We start from the raw sequence: 8,677 nt of genomic DNA, 5'->3' as shown, positions 1-8,677 counted from the left end.
GTCGCAGTCATCCTAACACTTTCCAGAGGCGTTAGTATGAGGCAAGTGAACCGCCCTCATCCTTGATGAATGACTGTAACGTCGACACGTGCTTGGAACTACAAACACTGGAAGGGTCTCCACAGGGCGCTTTGAATGAGGAATTTGAAATACCCGGACAGTCGCCCTTTCCTAGGTTTCTAAGGCGATGGGCACTGGGGGCTCGCCCAGCCAAAGTCCGGCGGCCCGGGGCATCGGAGCCGGGCCAGGTGGCCGAGCGCAGCCGCGGACAGAAGCCGCGGGTAGGGGGCTCGGGCGCGGGAGGGTCGCGGCTCCTGGCCGCGGGGGGCCGGGGGCCCCCGGGAGCGTCTCGCCGGCAGACGGGGCCCCGCCCGTGCACCCGCCGGGTCCCGGGCTGCGCGCGCGGGGAAAGAGCGCGGCGGTTGAAACCGTTACCACCCCCGAGTTTTGAAACTGGTTCAAACTTGGCTCTCGACCACGCCCCGCCCCTCCGGCCCGGGAACTCAGAGGCGGCCGTTCCCGCCAAGCGCCGCGAGCGCGCCGTCCCGCCCTCAGGCCGGTTCCCGCCACCCCGCCCGACCGCCTCCCGTCCGCGGCCCGGGCTTCGGGCCCCAGAGACCCCCTGGTCCCCAACCGCCATCCCACCGCCTTCCCGAGAGGCGCCGTGCGCGCAGCGAAAGAACAAAGAGACGGCGCAGCTCTTCCACTCGGCGGCCGCGTCCCTCGGCGCCGCCCGCGCGCACGCGCCGCCCGCCCGGCCGGGCCGCGTCCCGCGGGCGCCTCTGCGTGGGGCTGGCTCGGCGCCTCCGAGCCCGGCGGGCCCTGTGATTGGACAGGAGCCCGCCTCGCGTCCCGCCAATCGGGGCGGCGCTTGGTTCGACTGGGGGGGCCAAATAAAAGCGATGGCGATTGGGCTGCCGGGTTTGGCGCTCGGTCCGGGAGCGTCCGACACCCACTGGGACGCAGAAGGCGGTGGAGCCCCGGCGGCGGCGGCGGCGGCGGCGGCGCGCGGGAGAGGCGCGCGGGAGCGGCGCGGGCTGGGGCGCGGGGCGCAGGTAACGCGCCGCAGTCGGGCCGGCCGGTCGGCGGGGCTCTGGAGCCTGGCGAGGGGCGGCGGCGGCGCCGGGACAGCCCCGCCGCTGCTCTGCCCGTCCGGGTATCGCCCCGAGCGGGCTCTCCCGGGACGCCGGTTTGGCAGGCGGGGTGAGAGGAGACCCCTCGGAAGGGGGCCGGTGGTTCGGGCTGGTCCGCGCGACCCCGCGGGCGGGCAGCCGGACCCCAGAGACCCGAGGCGCGAGCAGGGGCGGGCGCCGGCGGGGGGCGTGCGGCGGGGTCCTCTCGCGCGCCCGCCCTCCCGAGGCGCCGGGGCTGGGCTGGGGGCGCTCCGGGGTCCGGGGCGGGCGGGCCGCCCGAGCCCAAGTCTCCTTTGTGTGGAGCGCCGCGGCGGGAGCGCCCGGGTGGGACGGGACGCGCACAAGTTGGTGGGACCTCGCCGCCGAGTGCGCACTCAGACAAAGGACGGACTGTGTCTCGGGGGAGCTCGGCGCGAGGAAGGGGCCGTGACACCGGGGCCTGACAGCAGGCGGGAGAGGGGCGTGGGGAGTGCGGGCCGCCGGCGCGGGTGGGCGGGCTCGGCCCCACGCCCCCTCCTCCGGAGCGCGCAGGCTCGGCGGGGCCGCGGTGCCGGGCGGCGTGCGGAGCGCGGACTCGGGGAGCCGCGCGGCTGACATCCCCCAAAGCCGCCGAAAAGCCGTGGTCTCCAGGCGCTCGGACGACGCCGGCCCGGCGGCTGTCGCCTTCTCGTCGGGCTTTACGTTAAGTTTGAGGGAAGGGTCGAGCCGTTCTGTCCCTTTTTGGTTTTGTTCGTTTTGGAGGGCTTTCGGTCGAGTTCCCGCGAAATCGTGTACCCCCCGCCCCCAACCACCCCAAAGTCTGTGCCACAGGGTCACTTTTTGAAAATGGGAGGAATCGGGAAGCACGATATTTTGGAAAACTTGGTGAACTCAACTGCTGGTGAGTTCTCGCTTTCTAAAGAATCTTAGCCTTAAAAAAAAAAAATTACAACCTGTTTTGGCCAACTTGTGTGATACATCTGAGAATGGCGACAGGTGCTAACGAAATCAACTGTCATTTAGTAAGCGATTATTCCCCAAATCCCTGTGGGTTGAATGAGGATGAGCTGGTAGAAAGAGTTGATCAAAATAAAATGCTTATGACAAATGTGTGTTTCGATGATGTGGTTAGTAATCTCTTATTAATTGGTCTTGTTTCCCGTGAACAATAGCTTTCGTGAGTCGGAAAAGACTGGCTGCAGAAGTGTTTGTTGCCTAAGAAATTGTATGTGTGGTGTCCACAGTTAAGCTAAACTTCCTTTATCATACAGGATCTGTAAAATTTGAATTCATTTGGAAATAAAGATGTGTCTTTGGTATTTAAAAATTTCCCTACAAGGTTTACTTTCTAGTTTTAAAGTTCATTATCAGTTTAATTTTATGTTTAATGTCACATAAAACAACATTTAAAAAATCTTTAAAGAACACTAATGCTGGCACACGAGTGTAATCTATACTTCTGGAGGGTTTTGGAGTTTATTTTCCATTTCTCCTCATTCACGAGCATTAGCAACTATTTCATATATAGGAATAAAATGTAAAACCAGTGTGTAATCCTCACTAGTTTATTGATAATTTTATTTGCAAGAAAATGGATACAAGATATATTTTGATTTCCTTGTCATAGTTTCTAAAGTTAAGCGTAGATAGGATTCTAGTCCTAGATATAAAGAATCCTGTTCTTTCTTTATGGAGGTGTATTGGGAAATGTAATATTTAAAGTCCCAGAAACATAGGAAAATGGCATCTTCTGATTTTTGTGGAAAATGAATATATTGAAAGAAAAGGAATTTAGAAACACACAGGCACTCTTCTGATTTGCATTGTTCTATGATGAAAGATGTAATGTGCACCTACTCTTATGGTTTCATAAATGTAGAGACAAATGCAGTGTCATGTCTTTATTACTTCTATTTTGCAGCGTTTTGGACACCATTCAACACTTTCCAGGTGTTGCCCTAAGTGTTGAGATTGTTAAACAATGTTCATATTTATCTTAGTTGCCAATAATTACGTATTAAAGAGTCCTACTGCTAATCTTGTTGGTTGTTATGAGATGGGCTAGTTGTTCAGATTTTGGCAGAAATTTGGATCTTTTAGGATCAGAAATTCTAATTTTTCCCTTCTTGTGTATTCCTTATTTGATAATTACTATCTTTGTAGTTGCCACAAGATGTATTTTTAAGTCTTTTTGGGGAATTGGTTGGAAAAATTTGCTTAAAATTTCTTCTATTTCAATTAAGAATGTATTTAGTAAGTTTAAGGAGCAGTGATTAAAAAACCAAACACTTGTTGATTTAGTGTAGTTAGGCAAAAAAAAAGTTCTAATACTTTTATACCAGCTTTGCCTTGCATGTGCACTTATAAGTGATTATTTTTGTGTTGGCCATTAAAAAATTTAGGCAGATTTCTCCAAGTCACACTGAGGTTTTTCCAGGATATCTCTCATTCTTTGAGCTGGCATGCTTAAGGAGTGTGAATTAATTTCTGTATTGGCCTAAATAAATGGTGATTAGGAAATTTGATCTGCTTTTTAAAAACCAACAAAGAGAAATCCTTCAACGATTGAATGCATTCTGGGGTCAATTACAAATGATTTATGCATTTGCCTTGAAGTCTTGATGTCAGTACAAATGATGAAAACGTGTTTTGTGAATTGTGGAGAATTCTGTGATGGGCAGGTGAAATCTTTAGTTTGGAGGAGAGTGTGAATGGAGAGGAGCAGCTCATGAAATTCAGAGAAAAGTTCCCGATCCCATGGTCCTGTGACCTTCTAGAGGCCTTCCCTGGACTCTCCGGCTCTCTGTCCCACAGGGCTCTGTTCATACTTTTATTATAGCAGGTATCACATTGTATCGGAGTCACTTGTTTATGCATCTGTCTCCTTCACCACACTCTTAAGTGCCCAGAGCAGAGTCTCTTATTTTTCTTTGTATACCTGTTAGTTGCTAGAGAATAGGGGTTTAGTAGTTGAATGAATGAACTATGAAAAATGTAGGGAAGTAATTTGACAAAGGAACTTGCAAAACAAACAGAATATATTAATATGTTGTGAGGAATTTGGGAATGTATTTTTCTCCCTCTTTGAGAAGAATTGATTACAAAGAAAAATAATCGTCTAGGCGAACAAGTTCCAGGGTTTCTCCTAGTTACAATACTCTAAGATATTGAAAATTGGAAATCCTTTAGATGCAACTCTTGGTATTCATGTTGAGTATTTCAGGCAGCTGGAGAGAAGCTTGATGAATCATCTAGATACTTGCATACAGTATCTGCTTAATTTGATTTGATGTTGATATTGATGATCCTTGTACAAAAGTATACAGAGGGCGAAGTGTTCGAGAGTAGTAAATCTTTTAATTGAAAGGCGTCTGGTTACAATTAATGAGTTCTTTTTTGGAATAATTCGAGGTGGGTTTTGAAGCTAAAACTAAAGGAAGTAGTGCCAGTGTGATTACAGATCATTTGTTGGGATGCTCTTCATCATTCTTTTAAAGTGATTTGATAAATGTAGATGAGCAAATCCAGTTTCTATCTCCAGAGGCATAGCTGATAAGTTTCTAAGATGGTTGCACTGTTCTGTATCTTGCCACTGCATCACTACTTGGTGCAAAATATGACAAAAACGAAGTGAAAGAAAGACATTAATATCAAAGTGCCTGCTATTTGCCAGATGCTTTATTCCTTTATTTGGTTGGTTGGTTTGTTTTTTATTGTGGTAACATTTACATCAGATGCTTTATTTTTAATTCTTGTAAAAACCACCCTGCATCCATCAACAGATGAATGGATAAACAAAATGTGGTATACACATACAAGGGAGTATTATTCTGCCATTAAAGGAATGAAATTCTGATACAACATGGATGAACCTTGAAAACATTATGCTAAGTGAAATAGGCTAGACGCAAAAGGAAAAAAATTGTATGATTCCGTTTATAGGAGGTATAAATAGAATGGGCAGATTCATAGGGACAGAAAGTAGCACAGAGGTTACCAGGGGCTGGGGGCATGGGAGGATGGAGAGTTAGTGTTGATTGGTACACCATTTCTGTTTAGGATGATGACAGAGTTCTGGACATGGATGGTGGTGATGGTTGAACAGCATTTTGAATGTGCTTAACGCCACTGAATTGTACACTTAAAAATGGTTAAAACGGTGAATTTTATGTTATGTATATTTTACAATAAAAAAGCCCTTAACAACAGTGCACTCTGCAAAGCTTTTCAGATAAGGAAGCTTGGGTCTGGAAGGGTTAAGAACTTGCCTAGGATTATCCAGTTAGGAATTTGCAGTCAGGATCCAAACTTAAGTTGTGTTTGACTCCATACTATCTCCTCCATGTTATCTCTTGGTCCCCTGGATCATTAATGACATATCGGTTCCAAGAAGAGTAATTTTATTTGACTAAGTAGATAATTGTAGTTTTTTGGGAGGTACAATCTGATGCCCTAGTCTAAAAAATGTCTTTGCCCATTTCTTTCTCGTCCAGAGCTGTACTAGCGTGCTATCTAGGGGGGCATACAGTAGAGTTTTAAGTGTGTGGTCTTTGGAGTCACGTCGCTTGGGTTTCAGTTCCTGAGCTGCCACTTTGTGCCCTGGGCAAGTTATCCTTGATGTCCAAGTTCCCTGTCTGTAAATTGGTGATCATAATGACAATATTCATTCTATAAGGTTGTTGAGAGGATTAAATGAATTAGTACATGTGAAACCCTTAGAACTACACCTGGCACAAAGTCTTTGATGAATGCTTTTTAGTTGTAGCACCAGTATTAAGAGTTGAGGTACTTTGTCATTAATGGAACTAAACAGTTCGCCAGTTTAAATATGTGCTTAGGACCTGTAAGTAAAGGAAATGGTGCCACATATGCTTTATTTATTTCTGTTTATTTAGAAATGTCTGTTGATTAAATACAAGGAATATGTATTCAGCTTAAAATACAGAAACAATTTAGATGGTTATAAAGTGAAATCTTTCTTGATCTCTGTAATCCTGTTCCCTACCCTTAATGATTTGGTGTGTATTCTTCCCACACTTTCCAATATATTCATATGAATATGTGTTTATACATGTTTTTACAAAAATGGGATCAAGTTATTTAGTTCTAAAACAGTTTTCTTTTTTAGTTCAGTACAGAGAGATCTATTTCATTAAAAAATAGCTGATATTTCTTTAGGGCTTGCTTGCACATGGCACTGTCCTAAGTGCTTTCATTTATTTTATATAGACACTGTAATAAAGAGATGGAGAGATTAGGTAATAACTGGTTAGTGGTAGAGTAAGGATTTGATTTTGGGTACTTTGGTTTCAAAGCTCTGATCTCTCGGCCTGGGGTCTTTTTTTTTTTTTCTTTTGGTAAGGCCCAGGAACTGCCAATGATTTCAGCTTTTCTTAAAGAATTGCAAAACAATGACAAACACCCCAAAAAAGAATATACAGGGACACTGGATGTGGCTTGCCAAGCCTGAAATACTTAGCATGTGGCCCTTTAAAGAAAAAGTTTGCCACTCCCTGCTTTAAGCTATCAGGCTGCTTTGTAAGTAGAATGTATAGTATTCCGGTTTATGGATGTGTCGTCATTCAGTCAGCCCTCTGTGATGGACACTGTTCTCTCAGAAGAAGAAGGGAGCATCCTTATATATCTTTGAACATTTGTGTGACAACTTTCTATAGGGAGAATTGCTGTTTCAAGATTATGCATATTTCAACTTTTAATAGATGTCAGATTTCTTCTAGAAAGATCAGTTTTTTAGTTTAAAAAATCAACTATTGAAGTGTAATTTATATACAATAAAATGCACACATTTGAAGGGTACAGTTCAGAGAGTTTTAACAAATGTATACCACCACCTCAGTCAAGATATAACATTCCTATCATCTCAGAGTTCTTTTAGGCTGCTTCACCATCATTCCTTCTCAACTGCTGGTTGGATTTTTCTGGTTCAAGAATTTTATGTAAATGGAATTATACAGTACATACCCTTTTGTGACTGACTTCTTTCATTTGGCATGTTTTTGAGATTTATCTGTGTTGCTTGTTTCAGTAGTTGTTTTATTTTTGGATAGTATTCCGTTGTATGAATATGCAGTTTTTTATTCATTTACCTATTGAAGGACACATGGCCTGTTTCCAGTTTGGGGGTATTATTAATGAAGCTGCTGTGGTCATTTGTGTAAGTCTTTGCACATATATCGTTTAATTTCTCTTGGGTAAATGCCTTGCAGTTGGATGGCTGGGCCACGTGGTAAACATTGATTCAACTTCATGAGAAGCTGCCAAACTGTTTTCCCAGGTGGCTGTGCCATTCTCTGTGAAGAGCACAGTCTCAGTTGGAGCCGCACAGGAGTTACAGTTTCTCCTCGGCTTCGCTGATACTCGATACTGCCAGTCTTTCAAGTTTTGGCCATCTAATGAGTGTTATGTATCATTGTGATTTTAATTCATATTTCCCAGATGATTCGTAACGTTAAACATCTTTAAACATGCTTTTTGACCATTCGTATACATTTTTTTGGTCAAGCCTTTTGCCCATTTTAAAAATTAGTTGTTCGTCTCATTGAGTTGTAAGAGATCTTTATATATTCTGGGTACACATTCTCTGTCAGATACATGTATTGCAAATGTCTTCTCCTTAATTTTCTACTTTGATTTTGTGTGTTTTTGACAATATAAAATCAAATTAAGTAATGTTAATACTGGAAGCATGATTGTTTAAGTTCACTTAAATTTATGTGAAAGCCAATTTATTCTTAATGCACAAGTCATTTAGTTCTTAGTGTAAGAGAATAGTTATGTTTTTGCAGAAACATATAAACAAAAAGGATATTATTTATATAGATAGTGTTAGGTGTGTGGCATGGGGAATTTTTAAATAAGCTTACTAGTTTTGAAAGTGATAATATTTAGTACTTCAAATTTTCAATTTTGGGTAATTCAGGCCTGTTCATTTATTAGTAAGTTAAACTTTTCTGTAAGTTTTTTCTTCAAAGGATAAATGAGACTATTAAAAGTAAATTAAAAGTAACTTTGATTGGGCCGGCCCCGTGGCTCAGTGGTTAAGTTCGCGTGCTCTTCTTCCGTGGCCCAGGGTTTCACTGGTTCGAATCCTGGGCGTGGACATCAGGCCACGCTGAGGCGGCGTCCCACATGCTACAACTAGAAGGACCCACAACTAAAATATATACAACTACGTACTGGGGCCTTTGGGGAGAAAAAGGAAAAATAAAATCTTAAAAAAAAAAAAGTGACTTTGATCTTAGAATCTGGTATGTAGAAGTGATGATGATTGCCAAGCTTGGTTTGCCTATTTTGGTAGTTAAGGAAATTTTGGGTTATATAAACAGGTGGCTTTTGAGGGTATATATACTTGATTTCTGCATACTATTTTATTGCTGCAGTGTCAGTTCTTTCTTTGCTCGACACTTAATTTACCCCCACAGTAACTTTTAGTTTTTCTTCGTGGTACGAGTAATGCATGACACCTCCTCTTCCCTATTTAATAAGGGGGGAGGAAAAGCAAGCCTTTGGGCTTCTATGGGTTTTCGACACTGCTCCAGATGATC

General features: G+C 44.3%; 1 protein-coding gene across 24 annotated transcripts in view; it reads left to right on the top strand.

The window, feature by feature from the left end:
* The first annotated feature begins 923 nt into the window (after nucleotides 1-923).
* Nucleotides 924-8,677, top strand: part of EZH2 (enhancer of zeste 2 polycomb repressive complex 2 subunit) — a 66,516-nt gene continuing 58,762 nt past the window's right edge. For 6 of the 24 annotated variants that reach the window (XM_023639903.2, XM_070265143.1, XM_014739324.3 and 3 more), the window contains exon 1: nucleotides 1,040-1,203. The gene's annotated coding sequence lies outside the window, so the exon portion shown is untranslated. Of the gene's footprint in view, nucleotides 1,204-1,619; nucleotides 2,014-8,677 lie in introns of those variants that run through there. The other 18 variants (XM_070265146.1, XM_070265142.1, XM_023639900.2 and 15 more) reach the window with 11 other exon arrangements.

Source organism: Equus caballus, chromosome 4, assembly GCF_041296265.1.
Source record: "Equus caballus isolate H_3958 breed thoroughbred chromosome 4, TB-T2T, whole genome shotgun sequence".
NCBI classification, from domain to species: Eukaryota; Metazoa; Chordata; class Mammalia; order Perissodactyla; family Equidae; genus Equus; species Equus caballus.
This window is presented reverse-complemented; position numbering and strand designations above follow the sequence as displayed.